The sequence below is a fragment of the Panthera leo genome, chromosome B3, assembly GCF_018350215.1.
Source record: "Panthera leo isolate Ple1 chromosome B3, P.leo_Ple1_pat1.1, whole genome shotgun sequence".
NCBI lineage: Eukaryota > Metazoa > Chordata > Mammalia > Carnivora > Felidae > Panthera > Panthera leo.
Genome location: NC_056684.1, coordinates 4453736 through 4479822, shown reverse-complemented (window position 1 = coordinate 4479822; position 26087 = coordinate 4453736). Strand labels below are relative to the sequence as shown.

The following is a 26087-nucleotide window of genomic DNA, read 5'->3' as shown; positions in this document are numbered from 1 at the left end:
TGGGTTTTAGACTCTTCTGGATCTGTCCTCTGTGTCTCTGCTTCCTTTTCCCATCTCTGTGCCGGAGTCCAGAGGGCTGCTGAGCTTGGGCTTGAGGCTCTCTGACTCAGCCCTCAAGGCCTCCTCGCTCTCTGGCCCCATGGAGCTCTTAGATCAGACAGTCTTTGTCTTCAAGATTTATGCTTTGTTCCCTTCATTACTGCTTATTCATGTGTTTTGGTTGCAGCATATTCCCTTATCCTTTTGAGGATGTTAATTAAATGTACTTTATTTTAAAAAATTGATTAATTAATTATAGGCTTTGTACCCAATGTGGGGCTTGAACTCATGACCCTGAGATCAAGAGTCAGATAATCTGGGGCACCTGGGTGGCTCAGTCAGTTAAACATCCAACTTTGGCTTAGGTCATGACTTCGAGGTTCATGGGTTCAGGCCCGGCGTCGGGCTTCGTGCTGACAGCTCAGAGCCTGGAGCCTGCTTCGGATTCTGTGTCTCCCTCTCTCTCTGTCCCTCCTCTGTTTGTGCTCTCTCTCTTTCCCTCAAAAGCAAATAAATAAACATTAAAACATTTTTTTTAATAATAAAAAAAAGTCGGATGATCTACCGACTGAGCCTGCCAGGTGCCCCAATTATGCACACTTCAGTGTCCTAATTCTGATTGCTGTTCATTTAAAACACTTTTCTGAGGTGTAAATGCAGTAAGCAAAGTGTACAAAATCTTAAAGTGTACATACAGCTTGATAAAATCTTACCCACGTGTGCCGCATATAACAAACAGATTGAGATAGAACATTTCCCATACTCCAGAAGGCTGCCTCATGGCTGTTCGCTACTTTTTAGTATGTTTAACACTTAATATTATGAAAAATCTCAACTATACAACATTTCTTCTTCCTTCCTTCCTTCCTTCCTTTTTCTTTCTTCTCTGTATTCATTGTGGGGCTTGAACTTATGACCTGGAGATCAAGAGCCACATGTTTTACTGACTGAGCCAGCCAGCTACCCCAAATATGCAGCATTCTTGAAGGAGTTTTACGGTGGACACTCGTTTACCTAACTCTTGTATTTTTACGTTAGCATTTTACTATACTTGCTTTATCACATCTATCCAACTGTCCATCTCCTTTTTCTTTGATGCATTTTAAAATAACTGCAGACCGAGGCGCCTGGGTGGCTCAGGCAATTAAGCATCCGACTTCGGCCCAGGTCACGATCTCATGGCTCATGATGAGTTCGAGCCCCGTGTCGGGCTCTGTGCTGACAGCTCGGAGCCTGGAGCCCGCTTCAGATTCCATCTCCCTCTCTCTCTGCCCCTCCCCTGTTCATGCTCTGTCTCTGTTTCCCAAAAGTAAATAAATGTTAAAAAAAAAAAAAAAATTAAAATAATTGCAGACATCAGTATGCTTTCTCTTAAATGCTCCAACATGCGTATCATTAGAGTTCAGTATTTTTTTCCTTCTGAGGTAACATTTACACACTGCAGTGAAATGCACAAATACTTACTGTACATTTGCTGCATTTTGACTAATGCATACAGACATCTGTGTAATCCGAACCTCCGTCAAGGTATACAACATTGTCATCACCCCAGAAAGTTCCCACATTCCCCTTCTCATGTACTCTTTCCCCACCGTCTCTGCAAGCACCCTTCTGATTGTTTTCCGCACGTAGGTTAGCTTTGCCTGTTCTAGAACAAACACACATGGGTACAAACACATACACACACAGAATTACTTAGTAGGTATGTACTCTTAGGGAACACTCAGCAGTCTGTTTTTGAGATTTTATCTGTGTTTCGTGTATCAGTGGTTCATAATATTGTAACTTGTACAAGCTCTTGATATATATGCTTAAATTGCCCTCCAGAAAGATGTGATCACATTTTAATATCACAGGAGCGCCTGAGAGTGCTTGTTAGGCTTTCCTGTCAACAATCTGATTGTGAGAGATGGTATCTTATTGGTATTTTAATTTGCGTTTATTTCATTTATTGTTTATCATCTTTGTTTTGTTTTTTTTTCCCAAGAGAGTTTTGGACCCTTGAACTTCCTCTTCAGCGGAACTGGCGCTTCCTTGTTCAAGCCTGTTGCCTGTTTCTCTCTTTGGGCTTTAGAGTTTAAAAATTTTTATTTGTAAGAGCTTTTTAAATATGCTTGGGAATTAAGTTTTGATCTCATGCTTATTGCAGATCTTTTTCTCCAGCCTTTTCCTTTTTATTGAATGTAGTTTTTTAAATTATATATATTATATATATATAATGAAATCAAATGTAGCACTCTGAATGCTTTTCCTGTTTGCTTTATACAGCATCATCTCTGTTACAGAAGTAGTACATAGTACAGGTGTTGTAGAAAATTAAGAAACGCTGAAATGCAGTTTTCACAACCTAGAGATCATTTATTATAACATGTTAGCGTGGATCCTTCCAGACTTTTTCTGTTCATATATGCACATTTTTTTCCCACCGAAATCAGGTCATATGCTATGTACTTTTTAAAACAAAATTATGGCGAAGTGTACTCTAACATAAAACTTACCATTTTTATCACTTTCATGTGTACAGTTCAGTGGCATGAAGTGCAACCACATTCTTGTGCAACCATCGTCGCCACCGGTCTCTAAAACCTTTTCGTCTTCCAAAACTGGAACCTCATACCCATTAGATACCAACTCCTCATTCCTTCTCCCCCCCCCCCCCCCCCCCCGCCCAGTTCCTGGCAGCCATGATTCGACTTTTGACTGCTCTAGGTACCTCATACAGGTGGCATCATAGGGTATTTGTACTTTTGTGATTGTCTTAATTCACTTGATGTGTCTTGGGGATTCGTCCGTGTTGTGGCGTGTCTCAGAATTTCATTGTGTTTTTTTAAGGCCGAGTAACCCTCCACTGTGCGTTTATACCACCCTTCGTTTATCCTTTCATCCACTGACGGACACTTCGGTTGCTTCTGCCTTTTGGTTATCCTAAATAGTGCTGCTGTGAACGTGGTCGTACAAATCTCTTCAAGTTCCTGCTTTCAATTCTTTTGAATATATATACACCCAGGAGGGGAGCTGATAGGTTGTACGGTGATGCTACTTTTAACTTTTGGAGGAACCACCATAAGTACATATTGTTTTGCCATGGACTTTTTTGTAGCCAATCTGTACATTTCCATTTTAGTAGTGTTTTACCTAATACCCATAACAGACTCCACTGATACCCCTGTGATCTCAGAAATGTCCTCTGCACTGCATCTGCTTGGTAAGATCCTTCCATCTCTTTTAACCTAGCACGTCCTTTTCCCTTCCCCCTACTTTTTGTCACACTGACTTGTTAAAGACACCTGACCACTTTGTCCTAACTTCTGGATTTGTCTTCTGGTTTCCTTGTGGTGTCATTTAGCTTGCTTTCTTTCTGCTCTATTTCTTGTAAACTGGAAGTTGGACCTAAAATGGATGAAAGTTACGTATATTTGGCTAGAACACACCATTGGTGATCCATGAATCCCATCAGAAGGCACAGAAGATCTGACTGACCCACCATTATGGATGCTCAGGTTGCACACTGGGTTAGGGTGATGAGAAGCTGATCCCTGCCTCTTGCATCAGTTTCCCCTCATAAGACCAGAGAGCGATCTGTGTGGCACTGGGTGCCATATGAATGTGCAGTTTACCGGAGGCTATTCACCTTGGTTTTTTTCCCTGCCTTTTTTTTTTTTTTTTTAAAGCGCCAGTTGATAATCATTATCTAAAATAACAATTCTGATCAGGGTTAATGAATGATGTTTCCTAATTCAGTTGCTTTTCTACATGCAGTAGTTGATGTTCTGTGTAAAGCAGAAGTTTCCTTCATCAGCTGGGGCCAGGGCTATTTAATTGCTATAAAATATAGTTCCTGTTAAAGAGGCAGGGTAAGTTTTTCCCTTTATTAACAGTTTTAATAGTTAAGGAGTTGCTGCCTCCGATGGGAATGAATATGTTGTTGTTTTTATTTGTTTTTTTGCTTTTCATCTTTAAAAAATGTAATTGTGGACATAGGGATTTTCATTGGTTGGATGTGTTTGGGTCCATTATAGTCTTGTCTTTTCTTTTTTTTTTTTTTTAATTGATTTTTGAGAGAGAGAGAGAGAGAGAGAGAAGCAAGTGGTAGAGAGAGGAAGACACAGAATCCGAAGCAGGCTCCAGGCTCTGAGCTGTCAGCACTGAGCCCAACATGGGGCTCGAACCCACGTACCGCGAGATCACGACCTGAGCCGAAGTTGGACGCTTAACCAACTGAGCCGCCCAGGTGCCCCGACTTCTGTATTCTTTTAACATGATTCTGTTAATCTTTGAAAGCACAACCAGTTGTCCCAGGCTTAGCTTGTACCTTCCCTGTCCCGGCCCAGCAACGAGCCTTTGCTCCAGGGTGCCCTGCTGCTGTTAGTGGGAAATGGTGTTGGAAACTGCAGTTCCGGTGCTAAGAGTACTCATTATTCTAGGAGAAACATCGTTTTGGAGTCAGTTAGTGGATAGATCCAGAAAATACGTCACTAAGAAAAACCCAGACTATGCAATTGATGTATATTTCATACACACTTTCAATTTACATTTAGTGTTTTACTTCAATTTGCTTGACTTTATAAGTGGATTCCTTTTCTCTTACACTGATCATTTTCATTTTTCTTACTTTGTTTCAAGCCTAAGTCCTTACTCATCCAGATATAGTCAAGTATTTATTCATATGTTTAAAACTTTTTGTGTGTTTATTTAATTGCAACATTTAGTGTTTTCAATCTGGCGTTTATTTTGGGTATTTGGATATTTTGGTGTGAGGTAGGATCTTAGCACTTCAGAACAGCTAGATATTATTGCAGCACTTTTTATGTGAATAATTATTTTTATTCCCTACAGGCTTATACTTTCACCTTGATCACATCTTTGGGTCATCTGTTTCTGGTTATCTATTTTTGCCTGTACTATTACAGCACTGATTTCATTTTATATATATATATATATATAAGTTATATATATATATATATATATATATATATATATATATATATATATTTTTTTTTTTTTTTTTTAATTTTATTTCTTAATTTTTAAAATTTACATCCAAATTAGTTAGCATATAGTGCAACAATGATTTCAGGAGTAGATTCCTTAGTGCCCCTTCCCCATTTAGCCCATCCCCCCTCCCACAACCCCTCCAATAACCCTCAGTTTGTTCCCCATATTTATGAGTCTCTTCTGTTTTGTCCCCCTCCCTGTTTTTTATATTATTTTTGTTTCCCTTCCCTTATGTTCATCTGTTTTGTCTCTTAAAGGCCTCATATGAATGAAGTCACATGAAGTTCTCTGACTAATTTCACTTAGCATAACACCCTCTAGTTGCTTCCACGTAGTTGCAAATGGCAAGATTTCGTTCTTTTTGACTGCCGAGTAATACTCCGTTGTATATATATACCACGTCTTCTTTATCCATTCATCCCTAGATGGACATCTGGGCTCTTTCCATACTTTGGCTATTGTCGATAGTGCTGCTATAAACATGGGGGTACATGTGTCCCTTCGAAACAGCACACCTGTATCCCGTGGATAAATGCCTAGCAGTGCAGTTGCTGGGTCATAGGGTAGTTCTAGTTTTAGTTTTTTGAGGAACCTCCATACTGTTTTCCAGAGCGGCTGCACCAGTTTGCATTCCCAGCACTGATTTCATTTTTGTAGCTTTCTGTTTTAATAATGTATGATAAGGTTAATCCTTTTCCCCGTTATGTCCCAGGAAAAAAAACCTTTGTAACTCATTTTTGTCTATCTTTCCACGTCAGTTTTAGGATGATTTTTATCTACTCCCAAATTTTGGGGGCATTTTGATCATATTAGAGTTAAATCCACTGTAATTTAGGAAGAACTGATAGCTTTACAGCTTTCTTCTGTCCATGAACATGATATTTACTATTCATGAATCTTAGTTTATGCATTTTCACATGGGGGTCATGTCTTTTTAAGATAATTCTGTTGGAGCCAGAATCTTTTGTTTTTTAAATCTTTTAACTAATTATTTCAGTTAGATAAAATATATCGATATTGCTGAATTTTACTAAACATTCTATAGTTAGTTGATTGTGTGTGTGTGTGTGTGTGTGTGTGTGTGTGTGTGCGAGAGAGAGAGAGAGAGAGAGTGAGAAATAGATGAATCTTAAGTGTATAGTGTCTTTGATTTTTGAGATAAATGTTTACATTATTAGGTGACTGATGGTTTGGGGTTTTCCTTTCTCAAAGTAATACTTTTTAATCCGTTTCCTTATTGGATTGTTTTTGGGGTTTCAGAACATTGTCAATAATAGTTTTAGCATGCATCTTTTTTATCCTGATTTTAATGGTAATATCTCCAGTTCCTCATTCTTAGGTGTGATCTTGGGTGTTGCTCGTAAGACAATATACTTTGATGTGCTTTATTATTAAGGAAATAGCTTTCTAGGCCTGTTTTCTATGGGTGGTTTTAAAAAGTTACAAATGTCGAATTTATCAGAAGCTCCTGCCCCCTTTTTGTTTCATCTAATCACATAATGATCACTTGATTTTTCTTGGAATTATTGGTGTGACATGGCCTTAATTGGATTTTTGATATTTAAAAAACTTTGCATCCCTCAAATGAATGCTGCTTGCTGCTTACAGACAATTAAAAAATAATTTAAAATATACAGTTGAGCTTTGAACAATGCGGGGGTTAGAGGTGCTGACCTCCTGCATGTTCAGAAAAATCCATGTATAACTTTGACTCCCCCAAAGGTAACTACTGATAGCCTACTTTTGACTAGAAGTCTTACTGACCATGTAGTTGATTAACACTATAAGTGATTAACATGTATTAATGTGTTCTCTGTAGAAAACAAAATGCTATCAAGAAAATCATAAGGAAGAGAAAATACTTTTATAGTGCTGTAGTATATTCGTTAAAAAAAATGTGTAGTACTGGATTCACAGTTTAAATGTGTTTTCAAATGTCACCTGCATTACTGAATTCAGTTTGCAATAATGTGAAATACAGTTTTCTTTTCTACATTAATGAGTGAAAACAAGGTCCTCTACAGTTTTATAACCTAGCAGGAACCCTTATTAACATTTTATACATACATACATATACATATATATATATATATATATATATATATATATATATGTGTGTGTGTGTGTGTATTAATATATATTAATATTATATAAATTACTACTTATATTCTTTTTTCCTGTGCATGTATAGGAAATTTTAAATTTAAATTTTAAGTGTACTTCTGTTTGTTTGTTTGTTTGTTTATTTATTTATTTTTCATGGGGCTTGAACTCATGCTTCTCTATAGTTTTATATCCTGACTTGTAAATTTAATAATAAATTACAGCTATCTTCCCATGTCATTAAAATGTCTTCAAAACACTTACAAATGCTGCCATGTACATCTTCTTACACAGGTGTTTATGCATATCTGCGATCCTATCCTTAGAGCCTACTTGTAAAAAGAAATCCTATCTTTAAGTTTTGATTTAAAAAAACAATTCTGTCAGGGCAGGCTTTGAAACATTTTGAGCAGTCTATAATGAAAAAGCATTGTATTTTATTAAAAGTTTATATAACCTTGGCTCAGGTAAGTCACACTTACTTATTGCAATCTTTCATTTTCTCACAATTTTATTCCTTATTGGGACCTTCACCTTTACCATATCCACCTTTCCCGTTCTACGGAGGATGAAATTGAAGCCCTAAGGGATTTAGGAGACATGCCCAAGGTCACACTGCAGGTATTGGCAAAGCTGGAACACGTGCCTGAGCTTGTCCCTTGTCCCCGGGTACCTTTGATATTCATAGGATATTCATCAGAAATAGTTCTACTGTCTGGTCCTTGCACTGTGCTGCTGCCTGGGCATCAGACTGTGCGTCAAACCCTCCAGTGCAGGTTTGCAAATTGTACTCTTGTCCAGGGGGTTTGTCGTATAGAAGCAAGCAAGAAATTGAATACCTGGAATGCTGAGCTTGGATCTCATTAGCCGAGTTGCTTGATTATTGCAGAAATGGTTCTGGTTTCATTTTAAAGCCATGTAGAGACACTGTTTTTTCTTAGTTTGTAACCACACGTTTAGAGCTGGAGTCGGTATGTAGTAAAAACCTACTTTATTTACATAGTCATTCACTACATTTGAGCGGCTTCCTTTCCTGCCCTAATATTTTTAGATAAAAGCAGGAAGTCTTGTTGTTCCTTTTTCCTCCCTCAGCCTTTATGCCGTGCTTTTCGGTTATTCTGGTGTTCAGAAACAGGGTCCTGAAAAGCCAAAGATTCCAGATGAGTGGAGCTGTATTAAAGCCTTGCCTTGGGCTGAAGGCCGGCGTGGGGCCCGCCTGGCACTGGGTCCAGCGGTATTTACAAAAGGCTCAGAACACGCTGGTGAAAACTGATAATGGACAATATGACAAAAATCAGTACTTTGATTAGACCTCCATCAAGGCATCCTCACAGGGTTCCCTCAGCTCTCCATCTACACAGAGAACTCTCTAGTGTGGTAGGTTCGCATGATTGGATCACAACCGTCACTCAGCACACGTTTATTTGGTGCTTTACTGTGGGCCAGGAGCCACACCGAGCATTTGCAGGGAGTGTGAGAATGAGTAAGACCTAGCCTTCCTTTGCAGATGGTACACTCTCTAGAGGACAGACTTGTCTCTCTGTCCCCTGATTCTGCAGTGCTTGTTCAGAAATCTGAACATACCATTTCTGTGCTCGTGGTCAACGAGGGCAGGGGGATTGGAATCAGAAGACTTGGGTTTGAATTCTGGCTCTGGTGCTGAGCTGTGTGTGGGGCAAGTCAGGTGACCCGTCTGTGAGCCCCAGTTCCTTGTAGGTAAAGCAAGCACATGCGGGAAGGCGTAGAAGATGCCTCTGATCTGTTACACACCACTGAAGTGGCCGATGTTTCTTGTTTCTCTTTGCTTATTGATTGGAGTTGTGTTGTCTCACCAGTGGGTCAGAAGAGAAGGAGTCCTTTCAGTGCTGCTGACTGTACTGATAAGGGAGAAATAAACAGGGGTGCACTGCTTTTCTGGCCTGGAAACCAAAAACCGGTCTTCAGTGCCAAAAGCCGTGTTTGTCTTGAGAGGCCAAGAATATTTCTACAACGTAGGTAGGACTGCTGCAGGTCCCACGGTGAATCTCTTGGGTCATCGCAGGGTTTTGCTTCAGGTTCAGTTGTTTATAGGGCTAGCTTTGCTACAGTGTGGTTTGCTCCCTGCTCAGTTTTCTGCTGTAGTAAGAAAATAACGTAGGCTGGCTGGAGGTGGTCTCTCTGGTCAGAGCTAATACGAATCAAATGAACTTGTTTTTCCAGTGTGTCGGAACTGACCATTCGGAGCAGCGCACCTGTCCCATAGCCAGGTTCTAGAAAGCCCTGTGACTATGACACCTGCACTGGGCCCTGGCTCTTCCCCACCCGATAGCTTTGGAATTAGCTAAATGCTGGCGTGAGAGCCTTGCCCCTGCCCCCAGCATTCTTAGCCTTTACTACTGTAGAGCCAGCTTGCTAAAATGATCTACCTTCTTACGCTTTCTCCCTCTTGAGGCAATTTTTGGGAATTTCTACCCCACCTAAGCTGTTCTTCTGTAAAACTTCAATCTGCATTTCTCTAGGTCCCAGATAACCTGAACCCTCATGCAGAGGGCCGGGGGGACCTGCTGCCCTACAAGCAGAGGTTCAGAGAAGGGGCAAAGTGACCGCATGCCAGTCCGATTGTGCCCTTCCCTGCTTAAAACCCCCCTGTGGCTCCCCGTTATCAAATTCAGATTTCTTTTTTTTAACCTGTGGCTCCTGCCCACCTCCAGCTTCCTCCCGCTACGTGCCGAGCACCTCCGGCGCCCACACGTTCAGGGACTGGTGACCTCTGGACTTTTGACTGTGCACTTTCCTCACAAGCGCTCTGCCGAGAACTTCTCCCTGACTTAATCAGCAGAAATAGCGAAAGAACGTTGGTGAAGGTAGAGCTGTAAGAAGGAAGTAAGTAACTGTTGGAGGAAGTATTTTATGTCTGGAAGAAACGCCCTAAGATTTTTATGTGTGTGGTATTCCAGGAAGAGAGAGAGAGAGAAGATAGGACAAAGGATTCAAACTGTCAAGGTCCCAAATGCCCAGGGGATAGAGCGTCCCTGGGGGCTGCTCTGGGACAGCATTTGCCTTTCTGGCAGCTTCACGGTGGCCCTGAGGACCAGGGCGCTGGGAGAGGGCAGCAGAGGACGGGTAGCCTCTGGGCTGGAGGAACGCGCTGTGGCTGACACAGCCTGTTTTTGTTGACCACGTGGGGGGCCTGAGGCTGTAGAAGTGGCCTCCCCTTGGTGGGCACCTGAAGAAATTACCCCTTTATTAGAAATACAAGCGATCTTGGGGCGCCTGGGTGGCTCAGTCGGTTAAGTGTCCGACTTCGGCTCAGGTCACGATCTCGCGGTCCGCGGGTTCGAGCCCCGCGTCGGGCTCTGGGCTGACGGCTCAGAGCCTGGAGCCTGCTTCCGATTCTGTGCCTCCCTCTCTCTCTGCCCCTCCCCCGTTCATGCTCTGTCTCTCTCTGTCTCAAAAATAAATAAACGTTTAAAAAAAAAAATTAAAAAAAAAAAAAAGAAATACAAGCGATCTGGGTGTGATGGTGCTGCTCTCAGGTGGGGTGGGACAAACGCGCTTTTCTGTGATCAGCTCCATGCCTGTGTCCGTGCCTGTCTCCGTCTAGCTTGTTACACCGTAACTTACTAACACCTGGGTCACTGACTTGAAACTACACTAAGGCTGACGTCCTACAACAGTAAGGCCAGTGAGGCCATCACATATTGAATGTTTACTCCATACCGGGTACTGCTCTGAGTACTTTACGTGTGTTGACCTATTTAATCCTTAATGAAAATCCTCGGGCTTGGCGTTACCTTAAACGTTCACCTCTGGCGAGTGGGCAGTTGAACAGTCCGCCCAGGGCCTCGTAGCTCGACACTGGAGCACTGGATTCAAACTCCGTGGCCTGGTTCCCGAGTCCGTACTAGGCCTTGCTATTTCTGTGTTTTTCATTCAACTTTTTGAGGTGCTGGAGAGGTCAGGAACTTTTCGTTTGTCTGTTTTTGAGACCGTTTCCCTGATCATATTGGTCAGGATTCTTTTGGCTGTAGGTGAGATGATCAGCCCGATCGAAAGGAGCGGCTCGCTATCAGCTGGCTGTGCAGGCAAGTCGGGGGAAGGACGGGGCGTGCCAGCTCCGGGCCAGACCGGATGAGGGCTCTCGCCGCCTCGCTCGCTCGCTTGCTGTCATCTTCCTTGTCTTGGGCTGCTCGGTTCTGCTCAGGAGGAAACCGTGCTCACCAACGGCTGTTGGCCTCACCCTGCACAGCCTGGTGCCGGGAGAGGGACTGAGCCCCTTCGTGTGATTCCAGTAGAGGAGGCCCTGGGAAGGACCGGGACAGGCCTGGCTTGGCACGCCTGCCGCCAGCGGTGGCTTCCCTGACGGGCACCGCAGTCACAGAGCGGGGCGGCGGGGCAGGGGGAGCGGCGCCGAGAGGAAGGGGCCGCTGTCCAGACAGCAATAGCTACCCCTGCACTCGGGTTCGGTGCAACCCCCCACATGCTTTTCGGCCAAAGAACAAATACCACTTTCACGTGTAAGGAGACTTCTTGTTCCTAATTCGGATTCCGACGCAGTTTGTGTTCTGGGTTATCCGAGGGACTTTCTATTTATTCTATTTGCGGAGAGAAGGATGGATAACAACTTGTGGGAAAATGACAAGTTTTGCAATAGAAAGGGCTTGCAGTTGACCTTCCCCCTCGCTCGTGTGGTCTGCCTAAAAGATACTCCCTGTTGCTCTTGCTTCTCTTTTTATCCAGTGCCTTCCTAGTTCTGACATGTTCTCAAGGCCTTTTTCACTTCCCCTGGTAAGATCATCTCACCCTGTGTTTCTGTGTTTCTGTTTCCTTGGCTCACTGTAACCTGGATAAGTCACCCCACCTTGTGGGCCTTCATTTTTCCACCTGTTGGGGTAGGCTGACCATTGTAACCCCAAAATATACAAAAGTCTCAGCCTTGATGGAAGCGTCTCAGTCATGTAAAATTTGAATGGATGTTCCTGATCAGCGGACGGGCTTCCTCTAAGTGATGATTCAGGGACCAAGTCCCTTCCATCTGTGGTTCTGCCATCGTCAACATGTGGCTCCCAAGGTCATTGTGAGTCTACACGGACACGCCGGCAGAAGGGGAAAGAGCATGGAGGGTGGAGGGGTTCTTAGGTGCCACACCTGGAAGATGGTCCATGTTCGTTTCTCACGTTCCTCTGGCCACTTGGCCACACCTGAGTTCACTGAGTGCTGGAAGGAACGACCTACCTGTGTGCCTGGCGACAGGGGGAGCTGCGCTTGAACAGTTTGCCAGTCTCTGCCACACCTCTTTGGGAACATCTGTAATCCTTCCCCCTCTCCTCTCTCCCACGCATAGTAGTGACGTCTGTGCAGGATTGAGCCTATCCCTAGTTCAGGGTGGTCCCTGACACCCTCCTTGCCCCCATTATTGGGTCATTGTTAGATACATAACCCAGGCCTAACTCCTGGAATTCTCTGGCCCCAGTTACTAGTTCCCGGGTAGGCCTGTGACATAAATGGTCTCAGTCAGACAGTGGGGTGAGTGGGGGCATCCCCCGCCCCCAACAACGAGGACAAAGCCAACTCTTGAGTGAGAACACGCTCAGAGTTGTGGAACCCCCAAGCCGGGGTCCTGTTGAACCTCAGCTGAAGCTCACCGGAGCTTACTCTCGACTTTGAGATTATGTGAGTGATTGACCTCTTGTATAATAATTTGAGGTTAATTTTTCTTTACTTGTAACCAAAAGCTTCCTAACTGATACAGCCTATGAAATGGGAGGGGGGAGCAGGGAGAGAGAAAGGTAGGGTCTGGAGCTCTTAAGTTCTGCTCCCTTTCACCGCTAGTGTGTCTGCGATTGTTTCTTCGAATACCCGAACACCCAAGCAGATCTGCATCAATGTTAGCCTAGTTTGACTTTCCACTTTCCTGGAATTAGAGCTGGGACAACTATATTTTTTAACGTTCTAATTTTTTCTATCTTTGGACGATGATTTCTCTCTGGATTGAATGGTATATAATTTCATGGACGTATAAATTAGGACATTTTATCTGTCTTCCACCAGAATGAGCAGCATGTAGTTGACGTGCTTTCTTTCCCCACGTTTTGTGCGAGCAGCTTCTCTGAAAGTAGCTTTTTCATCAAGAAGGTCTATGGAATAGATAGACACATCGTAGAATGCATTTGGTTTATAGCTGAGTATTATCTCCATATTGTATAGGAATTCTTTATTTCTTGAATTGGAACGGCCCAAGCCCTTTGGAATTCGAATGGTTTGTCAAATTTGTTGATTTTATGGTACCTCCATCTTGAAACAAATGCCACGTGGTCTTCCTGAAAGAACAGGCAAATTGGAAATAACCTGTTAGGTATCTGGGGATTGTTGCACAGGAAACTGATTTGCACTCACAGCCAGAAGCCATTAGCCCAGCACACAGTCCTCCTGAGGCTACGGTGACAAACGTAACCTGGGAAAGCCCAGCCTGACTCACCCCTCAGAATATGGACAACAGCAGAGCGGTGACAAAACCACATCTTTAGGACCGTGCTACCTCGCTTTGTTTCACAAGGACTTGAGGTAACTTTAAGAATAACTTACAGCAGGAGGGGCGCCGGGGGGCTCAGTCCGGTGAATGTCCAACTCTTGATCTCTGCTCAGGTCATGACCTCACGGTCATGAGATCGAACCCTGTGTAGGGCTGGCTCTGCGCTGAGCATGGAGCCTTCTTAAGAATCTCTCTCTTTCTCTCTTCCCCCCCCTCTCTTCCCACTCTACCCCCGCCCCGGTGTCTCCCCCTGGTTGTTCTCTCTCTCTCTCAAAACAAATGCTTACAGTAAGATACAAATAAACAGAGAAGGGAGCTGGGCCAAGGGAGCACCACGGGTGGGCCCATCAGTTGTCAGGAGTCGGGTCCGATGTGGCAGTGCCTGCCACAGAGGCTTGCCTGGTCCCCAGGGTTGGGTCCCACGTTACACTCTGAGCTTCTGCAGCCTTAACAAATAAGAGACAGCCCCAGAGTTCCTGAGGTTAACATAAGCTAGTGACTCAAGAGAAGTATCGTTTCTGACCTGAGGCCTAAGGAAATTACTCTTCTGGGCCCTTCTTAAGGGACGAGGCTCTCAGCAGCATTCCCACAAGAAACGTGGTGGTGCGTGTCCCTGAGTGGTTTGTCACCGGGGTGGGGGTGGGGGGCAGAATGCTGTCGGTGGACTTCGGGTGGGGCCAAAGTAAGTGGGCCCGGCTCCCTGCTAATTTGATTCGGGAATTAAAATTCAGCCTGTCTGGGAGGATGTGGGATCATCAGTTTTTAACTTTGGCCAATTGTATTTACATTTATTTAATCAGAAATGGAGTTCAGTCTTTTCCCAGATGTTTATCAACCATTCGTAGTTTCTTTTTTGGATACTGTTAACTTTGGCCATTTCGTATTGGGGAATTGGAGGGTTTTCCGTTTGAATGGGACTTTTAGAAAGTTAAGGATGTTATTAATCCATTTGTCATTTGTAACAGGTAGCTGTTCCCCTCCCCCGCTTGTCTTCTGAAGTTGCTTAGGGTAAATGATGTCAGGGTTGCCCCGCAACAGGAGGCGGGAAGTGTGCGGGGAGGGGGGCGGTGGGCGTCGGGAAGCGGCCAGTGAGGGGGACACTTGGAGTCGCCCCTTGAAGGAGGGGAGAGAGCGGTGGGGGGAGGGGGGCCTCTAGAGGAAGCACGTGGCAGCACGTGCCGCTCTGCCACGTGTGCGAGCCCTTTGTTCCGTGGCGTGTGGGCGTGACACGGTGGGTCCCAGCGGGCGGATGCCGGAGCCAGGGTGAGGGCCGAGGGCGCGGGCAGCAGGCGGGCTCCGCGAGAGGGGTGGAGATCCAGGGCTGAAACTCGCACGGTGTAGAGTGGCTCAGCACAGGTCCCTCCCACAGCGGCGGCGGTGGTAGTAGCGAAGGCTGCAGAGGCGGCTGCGTGTGAAGACATTACGCGGTTAGAAGTCAGCACAGGGGAGGAGCCACCTGGGTGGCTCAGTCGGTTAAGCGTCTGACTTCGGCTCAGGTATTGCGTGGTCTCACGGTGCGTGGGTTCGAGCCCCCTGTCGGGCTCTGTACTGACAGCTTGGAGCCTGGAGCCCGCTTCACATTCTGTGTCTCCACCCCTCCCCTGCTCATGCTCTGTCTCTCTCTGTCTCTCAATAATAAATAAATGTTAAAATAAAATAAAAGAAGTCAGCACAGGGGTACTGAAAGGGGAGACTGGGGGCTTTCTCTGTGTGTATTTGATAAAATGTAACAAAATGAGAGAGAGCCCATGAGCATACTGTGGTACCAGACCACCTGTTTTCAAATGGCAGCTCTTTATAGCCAGTTTATAGCTGTGGGACCCCGGAAAATCACTCCACCTCTCTGAGCCTCAGATTTCAAATCCGGTAAACGAGAAGCATAATTGCACCTATCTCTTCGGAGTGCTGTGAGGTGTACATGGGTTGATAGTGTCAAGCACTCTGAATTGTGCATAGCACATGGTAAACACCCCCTAAGTGCTGCCCATTATTCGATATTTTTCTTAATAATGGTTATTGTTGTTATGAATGCGAACAGCTAGGAGAAAGAAGGGATGAATCGGGAAGTTGCGGTCCATTCTGCCAGATGAAGTCAGGAGTATGACCATGCAGTGGTGCCTGGGGCGAGGGGGGTGGGCTGCAGGTCGTAGTCCCAGTTCAAGTGAAGGAACAGAACAGTGACACGGCGGTGGTGTCACCAAATGAACCGTGAGGTTGCCCAGGATGATGGTAGGATTTGCGGTGGAGGAGACTGAGCTCGGGGTCAGGATCCTTCACGAATGTGAGTGGCCCGTGGCACTGGCTGGATGATGAGCGTCTCAGGGCCTGAGGTGGCCGGGCGTGACCGTGGGGACATTGGAAGCAGCCTGCCCCTGGCGGAGGGGCCTGGCCGCCGGCAGCTGTGGCCTTTGCGAGGCTTTCCCGGGAGTCTCGGTGCCTGTGCCTCTGGCCCGGGAAGAGGTCAGAAGCCAGGTGACATTTGCTGTGTTTGACAGTGAAACATTGGTTAATCGTATCTGTTTTAGTCTATCTTCAGAAGTCCAGTCTCATTCTCTTGGTACCTGTAATGGTCTGCCTGGCTCCCTCTCACTGCCCTTCTCCTTGAACCTTGGTTAGATTCGTCCCACCACACCCCACCTCCTCACTGCGAACACCCCCCACCCCGACCCCAAGTCCGTTGGAGGAAATTAGTCATTCGTTCCACACTCTGGGACTCAGCCCCGTGTGTAATACCTGGACCTCGGTGCTGTGGACACGTTCCCATCTCAAATCCCGCTGCCGCTTGCGGCTGTCGCTCTCTGTCCTACGCTGGCTGCCTGCCAGTGCCCTGGTTTCCCCAGGCTGAGGCCTCCGTGGCGTCCGCTCTTTCCTTTGCCGATCCCAGGTTCCAGGGACGAGATCCTACCACCTGACGTGGACTTCCTCCCCACGCTGACACGTCCACCGCACTCTTCTGCTACTACCCTCGGCCCGCCCCGCCCCACCCCATCCTGCCCTCGCCCGCCGAGCCATCCGCCTTCTGCTGAGTCTCCCCGAAGCGCCGTCTGCCAGCATTGTTTGCTGGGGATGCCGTGCTCTTCCTGCCGAAGGGAGCCCCCCTCTCCCGCTGTCCTGTCCGAGCAGCACCTCAGTGAGCCTAGGACGCTGCCCAGCCAACCTCCTCCCGGGCCAGCCTGTCCTTTGTCTTCAGGAGTCCTGTTTTGACAATGGGCACATGGGAGGGACAGGTTTTGAGTCCTGTAAAAAGAAAAAGGAAGGAAGTGTCCTTCACACAATTTCTGCCCCCTTTTCTTCGTTCTTCCTGGGGTGTCTCTGTTTGTGTATGATGCTTTGTTGTTTAAGGGCGGGGGAGGTTCATAGTGGGGAAGGGGGGGGGGGGTGAAGTGCGGTTTTTACTTTGTGACCAGGCAGAGATGTCTAAACAGCCAACCTGGAGGGAGACCATTCTAGCTCTCTCCTCTCTACCTTGTAATATGCCACAAGTGACCTAAAAACTCAGCCTGTTTTGAAAGTGACTGTCAGAAAGCCATTGGTGGCTGTAGGTGATATAGAGTATTTTGTGATCAGACCCACAAAATACTGTTCTTGTGTGTGTGTTTCCTGTGACCTGGAAATAAGGATGTTACAGATCTCTCTCTGTAATGGCATGCATTGTCTTAAGAGCATACCCTTGGTAAAACCTAGGAATTTGGGGTGATAAATAATAAAATTCATGTAAAGGAGCATACGTGGGGATTTCAGGCTGGAGAGGGACTCAGTGTTTTTTCATGACCAGTTTTCATCAAAAGTTTAGATTTTCTCTGGACTGTGGTAGATTATTTTGTCTGTTATGACAAAAACCAGCCAAACAAGAAACAAATGTCATATGCTGTTAGTAACAATGTAAATTGGTAAACTTACTTCGGAAAACTGTCTGGCAGTATTTATTAAAGTCGAACATAGGCATGTTGTCTCCCCCAATTCTACTCCTCGGTGTATACCCAGCAGAAAAGTGTACACGTGTTCACCGAAGTCATGTACTAGCATGTTCGTAGCATTATTTCTCACAATAGCCAAAACCAGCAGTAACTCAGATCCATCAAAAGGAGAGTGGATTGTGGAATCGGCGTGTAATGGAATATATATTGTGGAATACATAATGGAATATTCTGTGGCAACAGAAATGGAAGAAGCATCGCTGTGTGTGGCAGCCTGGATGGATTTCACGAGCAAAGTGTTGAGTGAAAGAAGCCAGACAGAAAAGATTGCATGCTCTATTATTTGATTTATACCAAGTTCAAAATCAGGCCGAGGTGTGGTTTTGGGAGTCAGAATGGTGCTGACCTTAGGGGAAGAGGGCGGGATAGTGATTTGGAGAAAGCACAAGAGCTTCTAAGTTTGGTAATGTTCTATTTCTTGACCTGGATGGTAGTTATGTGGGTGGGTTCGTTTTGTGACAGTTCACCAAGCTTCATACTTACGATTTATATTCTTTTTTGTGAGTATGTTAACTTTCAATAAAAATTTGTATTAAAACCTCAGGATGTATTATATTTGAGCCAGGGTTTTCATGAATGTGTGTGCCCCTTCTGGTCGGTAGACCTGGTGTGGACTTTGGCCTCAGTCTCAAGTACTCTTTTACTCCATTTGCACTTGATTCCTGTTCCTCCTTCGGGTCTCCCCCGAGAGGCCGTTTTCCTCCCCTCCCCACACAGGCGGGTCCCCGGTCCCCACTTGTGTGCTCTGCGGCGTCCTGTTTGAAGCAGAGCTCAGATCTCACGTGTTGGTGCGTGTTCGATCGCCTCCTCCCGATAGGCAAGCTCCAGGAGGGCTGAGGCTGGGCTGCAGAGACAGCCCGTGTCTGTAGGGACCACCCCGGGGGGCCCGCATCCACTGCTCCCGAGTGGACCGACTTCGGGGGAGGTGGCCTTTTTCTCTACCCCTTTCCAAGTCAGTTTGGGGAAGTGCGGGCTTGAAGGAGCGGTGAACTTGAAGCCCCTCTGAAGTTGCGTGGACCATCAGTGACTTTAATAGCCTTCAAGTGTGACCTGTAGGACAACTCAGCAAAGCAATGTTGGCTAATCAGTCGGTGTCCCTTAACCTAGTTCTGCGCCGTGTGCCCGCTAGTCATGTCCTTGAGAACAAACAGTTTATATACGATGACTTCATTTGTTCTGGCTTTTCTCATGACAATCCTAAGGTCAGGCCTATTTTAAGCCTGAGAAATATGTCCTGGAAGTTAGTTCCAGAGTCCCTATTTCCTTTTTCTTTCCTTAGCGTGGAAATCTTGGCTGTCTTCCCCGCCCCCCTGTGAACTGTGCTCAGAGACAACGTTGAAAGTAACGTCAATATCCTCTTTGTTGATTTTTTTCTGCACTTCGGTTGCTCCTGTTCACCTAGATGTGGGGACGTAGCACGTTCTCGTTTTCCATTCTATCCTGACAGCAGGAAGCCGAGAGCCATGCTCTGATGGACCCAGAAAGAAGGAGAATTTAAGACAATATAGTTACATTTAGGCTTTAGGTGTCGCCTGATTTTGGTGTAGGGCGTTTTCCTCTTGTGTAAAGTGGTCAGAAGATGTGCTTTGGAGGCAGACACTATGGGTCCGAATCCCAGCCCCGCCACTCCCTGCCTTCTGACCTTTAGCGAGTCCCATAACCTCTTGGGGCCTAAGCGTCTTATTTGTAAAAGGGGGCATAGTTGTCAAGATTGTTTTATATTCATAATTTAAGCCAATCTTCAATGGCTAAAAAGCTGTAAACACTTAACAAATAGTAGTTTCCTAAAATGAAAGGTTCTACCTTGTTTTTTGAAAACGAATGGTTTTAGGGGCACCTGGGTGGCTCAGTCGGTTAAACATCCGACTTCTGCTCAGGTCATGATCTCACGGTTCGAGGGTTCGAGCTCCGCACCGGGCTCTGTGCTGACAGCTCGGGGCCTGGAGCCTGCTTCGTATTCTGTCTCCCTCTCTCTCTGCCCCTTTGCCGTGCTGTCTCTCTCCCTTCTCTCTCTCTCAAAAATAAACTTAAAAAAAATGTTTTAATTTAAAAAAAGAGAATGGTTTTAATATGAGTATCTTTTGGACTCTAAAGAGTAGATTAGGACTTTCTTTTTAAGAACATATTTGGAAAATAATTTTGCGTTTATAAATGATTCTGCAATACCCAATTACTCGATTTACCCTGGGGAACAAGGAAAGACCCATGGTAGCATTACATTGGTTTGTAGAACCCCACGTCCCACCCCCTTAAACTTTGAAAACAAATAAGTGGTGAAAAGAGAAATTTGGAGAACCTGATCCACTGTCCAATAAAACTCCAATAATCGTTTCCTGAAGAGCAGTCCCGTCCAGATGGCACAGAAATCTGGGGTGTGAATTGGAACTTCGAGCTCTTGTCATTTCTTTTCCCTCCTTCAGCAATTCCTGTCTGCTTAGCATTAGGGCCGCACTAACGGCCGCTGTGTGTGTTGGTGAGGAAAGGGAAGCGGAGAGGTGCTTTGTGAGTGATGGAGGGTGGTGTTTACCTACAACACACAGATCGGGACCTCAGCAGCTTTGGTTCTGATGGGCCCGATGGAGAAATTACAAGATCAGAAAGGCTTTGAGGTACGGTGGAAGGAACAGACTTCTGTATCCTGCTTCAACCACTGTGAGAAGTTGCTCATTTCTCTGGCACCTTTCTTGATTTTGTTGCTTGCAAAATAGCAATAATGAATTCTACCTGATAGAGGTTTTTTTTGAGAGAATTGAGATAACCTGTGATACTCTTTTCCTAAGAGACTGTGAGATACGTGTAAAGGCGTGAGTTTTATATTCACTCTTCTCCCCTCTCCGTTTAACCTAGTGTCTGCTCTGACAGGAACAAAGGAGTTGCTGAAAGGATTCTACCTGTAATTAGCTGACTGACCGTTTTTATTGTGGAGAATTTACAACACGTATAAAAGGAGAGAAAACGGTGTTGTATTTGTTGCATAACAAAATCACCCCAAAATTCCGTGGGCCAGGAATTTGAGAGCTGGTGGGGTTGGTGGTTCTGGTTCATGGTCTTTTGTCAGGTTGCAGCCGGGTGTTGGCTCGGGCTGCGATCATCCAGAGGCTTGGCCGGGCCAGAGGGTTCACTTCCAAGGTGGTTCGCTCCCATGGCCGGCCGAATGGGCGCCAGAGGCCTTGGGGTGGGGGCCAGCTCCTCTTGATGTGGGCAGTCTTCGCAGGGGCTGCTCGAGTATCCTCAGGACATGGTGGCCGGCTTCCCCCAGAGAAGGTGACCCTGCACACCAAGACAGATTACAGTGCCCGTCTGACCTCCTCTGGAAACTTCTGTATGGTCAGTTCTGCCATATTTTACCGGTATATATACATCTGCCCTCGCTCAGTTAAGGAGGAGATCACACAAGATCTTGTGATGATCATTGCATCTCTAATTCATTAATGCAAATGGTAATACTCCATCGTTCCTTTCTCATTTAACACCGTAATACTTTTTTCTTTTAAGTTTATTTATCTTGAGAGCGAGCGTGCGTGTGTGTATAGGCCACGCATGGGGGAGGGGCAGAGAGCAAGGGAGAGAGAAAATCCCAAGCAGGCCCCTCGTTGTCAGTGTGGTGCCCGACTCGGGGCTCAAACCCACAAATGGTGAGATCATGACCTGAGCCGAAATCCAGAGTCGGAGGCTTAACTGACCGAGCGACGCAGGCTCCCCGGTACTGAAATACTTTTTAAAGAGAAACTTGCCCTCGTTAACTACGTGATAAAGTTGGAATGGCATTGGTAGGATAAATGCTTGTTGCTTGCCCTTCATTTACCAGTTTCCAGAATGAGTTGGTTCTCTAGCATCCTTCAGAGGGGACCAGTTAAATTTTCTTTTTTTAAGAGTCCTTGTGAACGGAAGGATTTTAACATCTTTGATGGGTTGCAGTCTTTTGCACTTAATCTGTTTTGTCGTTCGGATATTGTACCCCCTTTAGATAAATAGCACGCTAAACATACACCTCTTTATCTTGCTTTTCTCACTTAGAAGTAGACCCTGGAGATCACTCCATAGTTGAACGGACAGGAATTCCTCTTTAAGAATTGAGATAGAATTCATCTACTTACCCTTTGAAGTGCACAATTCAGTGTTTTCTTAGTATATTCACAAAGTTGCGCAACCAGGACCACTATTTGTCTAACACTAGATATTACCATCAAAGACACCCTGTCGCCATTAGCAGGCGGTCTCCACTCCCTCTGTCCACCCCCCTCCCTCCCCCCCCCCCAGCCTCTGGCAAATGTGAGTCTACGTTCTGTCTCTGGGTTTATCCATTCTGGACATTTCATTTGAATGGAATCATACACTTTGTGGCCTTTTGTGCCGGCTTCTTTTTCTTAACATAGTGTTTTCCAGCTTCATCCGTGTCGTAGTTTGACTCCGTTCCTCTTCTTTGTCGTGGCATTCTGCCCCACGGGGGTGCTCCACCACACCTTGCTCAGTCAACCAGCCCATGCTGGCGAACAACCGGATTGTTTTCAGATTTGCTATTAAATGGCCTTGTGCATAAATCCTTTTTTTTTTTTTTTTTTTCCAGTGTACCCTTTGGGTAGCTTCCTACAAATGGGATTGCTGGGTTCAAGTATAACTGTGTATGTAATTTTGCTGGGTGTTGCTGAATTCTCCCACTTTAGGGGTTGTACCACTTGGCATTTTCACAAGCAGTGTATTAGGCCATTTCCCTGCTGTTTTGCCTCAGTGTAGGATTTTGGTATCTCATTGTAGTTTGGATGTTTTATAGACATTTCTCATATAATGATTGAGATTGAATGGACATCTCTCTCTCCACATGTTTAAGGCTTGTTGACATTCCTTTTTCTGTGAATTATCTGTTCCTGTTCCGCTAGAACAGTTCTCCAGAGGCTCGTCTTTTTCTTCCATTTTTGGACGCCCTTTCTCTATTGCAAACCTTTTTTATTTTTTTTCCCATTTTACTTCTTACTTTGCTTAAGGCGTCTTGTTATGCAAATTGCAAAATTTTTGTGTAATTCTGACTGTAACTTTTCTTATTGTGTCTGGAGTTTGAGTCACAGTGGGAAAGTTTCCCTCATTCCCAGCATATTAAATATTTACCCACGTACACAATCCTGGTGTGTGCAGACTAAATCCATTTCCCCTCCATATTGCTGCTGAATTATTCCCAGTACCGTTTACTAATACGTCTGTTTCCCCTACTGTTTTGGTATGCTTACCCGTACGATAAATTTCATACAAAGTTGGGTCCATTTATGGATTTTCTTCTATTCTTTTCCATTAGTCTCTAATTGTGTGCCGTTGCTATTCTTCTTAAATATCTGGTAAGGCTAGCCCTCATTTCTTGCCCTTTTCAAGGTTCTCTGGCTATTCTTATTTATTTTACGGATGAACTTTATAATCTGCTTGTTTAGCTCTGGAAAAGAACTTGAAGGTATTTTTTATTGGGGTCGTGTTAAATTTTTAAATCAGTGCAGGGAGAACTGACATCTTCATGATGTTGCATATTCGTACCCAAGATCAAGGTATGTCTTTCCGTTTGTTCAAATTTATTGTGCTTTAGGGGGCAGTGTTTTTATACCTTTCTTCAGAGGTTCTTGTTAAGCTTATGTTTAAATATTTTATTATTTTGCTTTCGTAAGTAAGGTTTTCTCTTCCGTGGTATTTTCTAACAATCTCCCTTTTGTAAATGAAGCCTATTGATTTTGATATGTTTATTGTATAACCTTTTCAGTCTCTGGTTTGTAATACCTTATCAATTCTTTGGGGTTTTCCAAGTATTCTATTATTTGTGAATTTAGACCACTCATTGCAGTCTCTTATCTAGTTCCATTGGATAGCGTCTCCAGGACGGTGTTAAAAAGTAGAGAATGTTGTATTTTGTTTTTAGTACAAAACGGTGTGTTGTTTCTAACTTTGGTGAGAAAGTTCTAGTTTTTGTCCATTAAGATTTAGCAGACATTTACACGCAATGAAAGGACGAGTGGAAGGAAATTATGTGGAGAAAGTTTTTTGGTTTTTTGTTTTGTTTTTTGTTTTGCTTTTCAAAGTGTGGGTGAGATACAGTCAACATTTGGTAGTAAATGGGATTATTTCTACTCAACTCTGTAGTGTAATATCATAATCATTATGTCAGCAGTTGATCAGATTATTTTCAAGTATTTGACAAAGAAAATATTTAATGTATTTAAGTGATCAACACAGATAATTGTTACCGTATAGGTCTAATTTCGAGAACAGTTGCATAGAAAAATAGTAAAGGGGTTTGAAAATTGAAACCTCCGTCTTCATCATCTTGTGATACCTTTCAGGGTTTGCCGTGGTGTGGGGGCAAAACGTCCTGGGGGGCTCACACTCCATCAGTGAAATGCCTCAGTGACACGTCACTTCAGCTCATAGTCCGTTAGGACTAGTCAGAGGCCTACCCGTAGGGCTGGGAAGGGTAACCCTCCAGTGTGTCAAGAAAGAGAGGAGAACCAGATATGGGTAAGCATCTAAAAATCCCTGCCGCGGCGCAGAACCTCTTTTAGTCCTCATTCCTTAAAATTTTCAGTTTCTTCTATGGTTGTTGACCTCTTCTGGTTTTAGTCTCCTTTTATCAATTTATTTCCAGAAGATTGCTGCTTTCATTAAGATTTTAAATACGTTTACAACATATCTTGAACAAGCGTGGTTTGATGGGCATTTCAAAATGATGACCTTGGTTTATATCTCCATAAAGCTGGCAGTAAAATCGCTTGGGCTACCCGGGGAAAGTGGATTGCAGGGGCACCGGAGGAGGGGCGGCCTAACCAGGCTTCCGCCGCTGTCCAGTCGGAGAGGGCTCATCGGTGCGTGCTCGGTGGTAGCCGTAGGCGCGGAGGGGCGTGGGCAAGCCTGGGCTGTGTTCTGGATGTGGAATCTGTCGTGGTGCCATTTGAGGGAGTTGAGCGGCCAGGCTGTTGGCGGAGGTGGCGGACAAGAGGAGGTGTTTACGACAGATGTAAATCACCGGGCTGATTTCTGAATTGTGAATATCTTGCTGTTTAAAATTTTTTGTGGCTAATTCACACTCTGGCTTAAACTCTTTCTTTCATTGTGGGCCAATAACACTTGGTCCCCGGGCCCCACTTTAAGCAGCGACTGTCTCTAGTAAATTTCCGTTTTGAGACATGCCATGATTTTATTTAACCAGTCTCTTACTGTTAGATGGTTAGCACCTCTCGCCCGACACCCCTGCCCCAAGTCTTTCTTGACATTAGAAACAAGTCTTATTGCTGTGAAGTCTTTATTTATATAATTATGTGTACACTTTTTATGACTTTGTTTTAGGACGGTTCCTGGGAAAAAATAAAGATTTGGGAACATATGACAAGTTATGGTCCAGAAAGCTTGTTACCCACTTAAAGAGACAAATTTTTGCTATTGTTGAATTTTTTTTCCAAAAATTTTTGCTAATTTACATGACAAATAGCAAGTCATTATTTGAATACTTACTTGATTAGTAGTAAGATTGAATTTTTTTCATGTGTATTTTGGAGTTGATATTTTCTTTGCCAACTCTTTATATTCTGTGATCGTTTTTATTTTGAGATGTAAGTACCCTTATGATAGGGTATTTACTCTTTGCCCCTATAATGGTAATATTTTTCTTTATGTTTAAAAGCGATTTTCCTGGTGCACCTGGATGGCTTGGTAGGTTAAGTGTCTGACTCTTGATCTCAGCTCGGGTCATGATCTCACTCACAGTTTGTGAGTTCGGGCCCCACATTGGGCTCTGCGCTGATGGCATGGAGCCTGTTTGGGATTCTGTCTCTCCTTCTCTCCCCCACTTGTACTCACTCTCTCACTCTCTCTCTCAAAAATAAATAAACTTAAAAAAAAGAGATTTTCCTTTTTTTGCTTCACCTAGAAAGTTGTCCTCTTTCCAGAGCCTTGTAGCTTGGCTACAAGCCATATTGCTTGTATGGGTGTGGTCATGGCTCCCGGCTTCCTTGTCTAAAGAGGCTGCCCTCCCCAGGAAGTAAGTTCAAGGAATCCCCCGTGCTGGGTTGAAGGTTTCGGTGTGAGGAACTTGGGAGTTCAGAGCTCTCGTGTCAGGGAAGTTGGCATGGGGGACAGAGGATAGTAAGGAATTTATTTTATTTTGTTAGTTGTAGTGGAATTGTGGTTGAGAAGAAAAGTCTGTAAGTTATTTCGGGGTGAAAAATGTTAGAGGGTTGCTTTAAAATACTATAGCACTCTCTTTGCCGCCTCTCCTGCGAGAAGGAAGACCCTTCTCAGCTGACTGTCTACATTCCAGAAAATGTTGCCATCACTCTGAAGGGATGCACTGTTATTGGAACCCTGGGAAGGGACTTCAGTCATATCAGTGTAGAGTAGAATTCATTCACCTTGGAAAGAAGAAGAGGCTCCGAGTTGACAGGTGATGGGGAGATAGTGTGAACAGTAGCCAGTTATTTTCTGTCTGTCGTCATGTA

The 26087-nt window shown here is 44.7% G+C and overlaps 1 protein-coding gene across 4 annotated transcripts in view; it reads left to right on the top strand.

Annotated features, from left to right (window-relative positions):
- PDE8A (phosphodiesterase 8A) overlaps positions 1-26087 on the top strand; it is a 156316-nt gene that overhangs the window by 13228 nt on the left and 117001 nt on the right. The window contains exon 1 of one of the 4 annotated variants that reach the window (XM_042940908.1): positions 12613-12789. The exons of the other annotated variants lie outside the window; for them this stretch is intronic. The gene's annotated coding sequence lies outside the window, so the exon portion shown is untranslated. Of the gene's footprint in view, positions 1-12612; positions 12790-26087 lie in introns of those variants that run through there. 4 annotated transcript variants of the gene reach the window in all.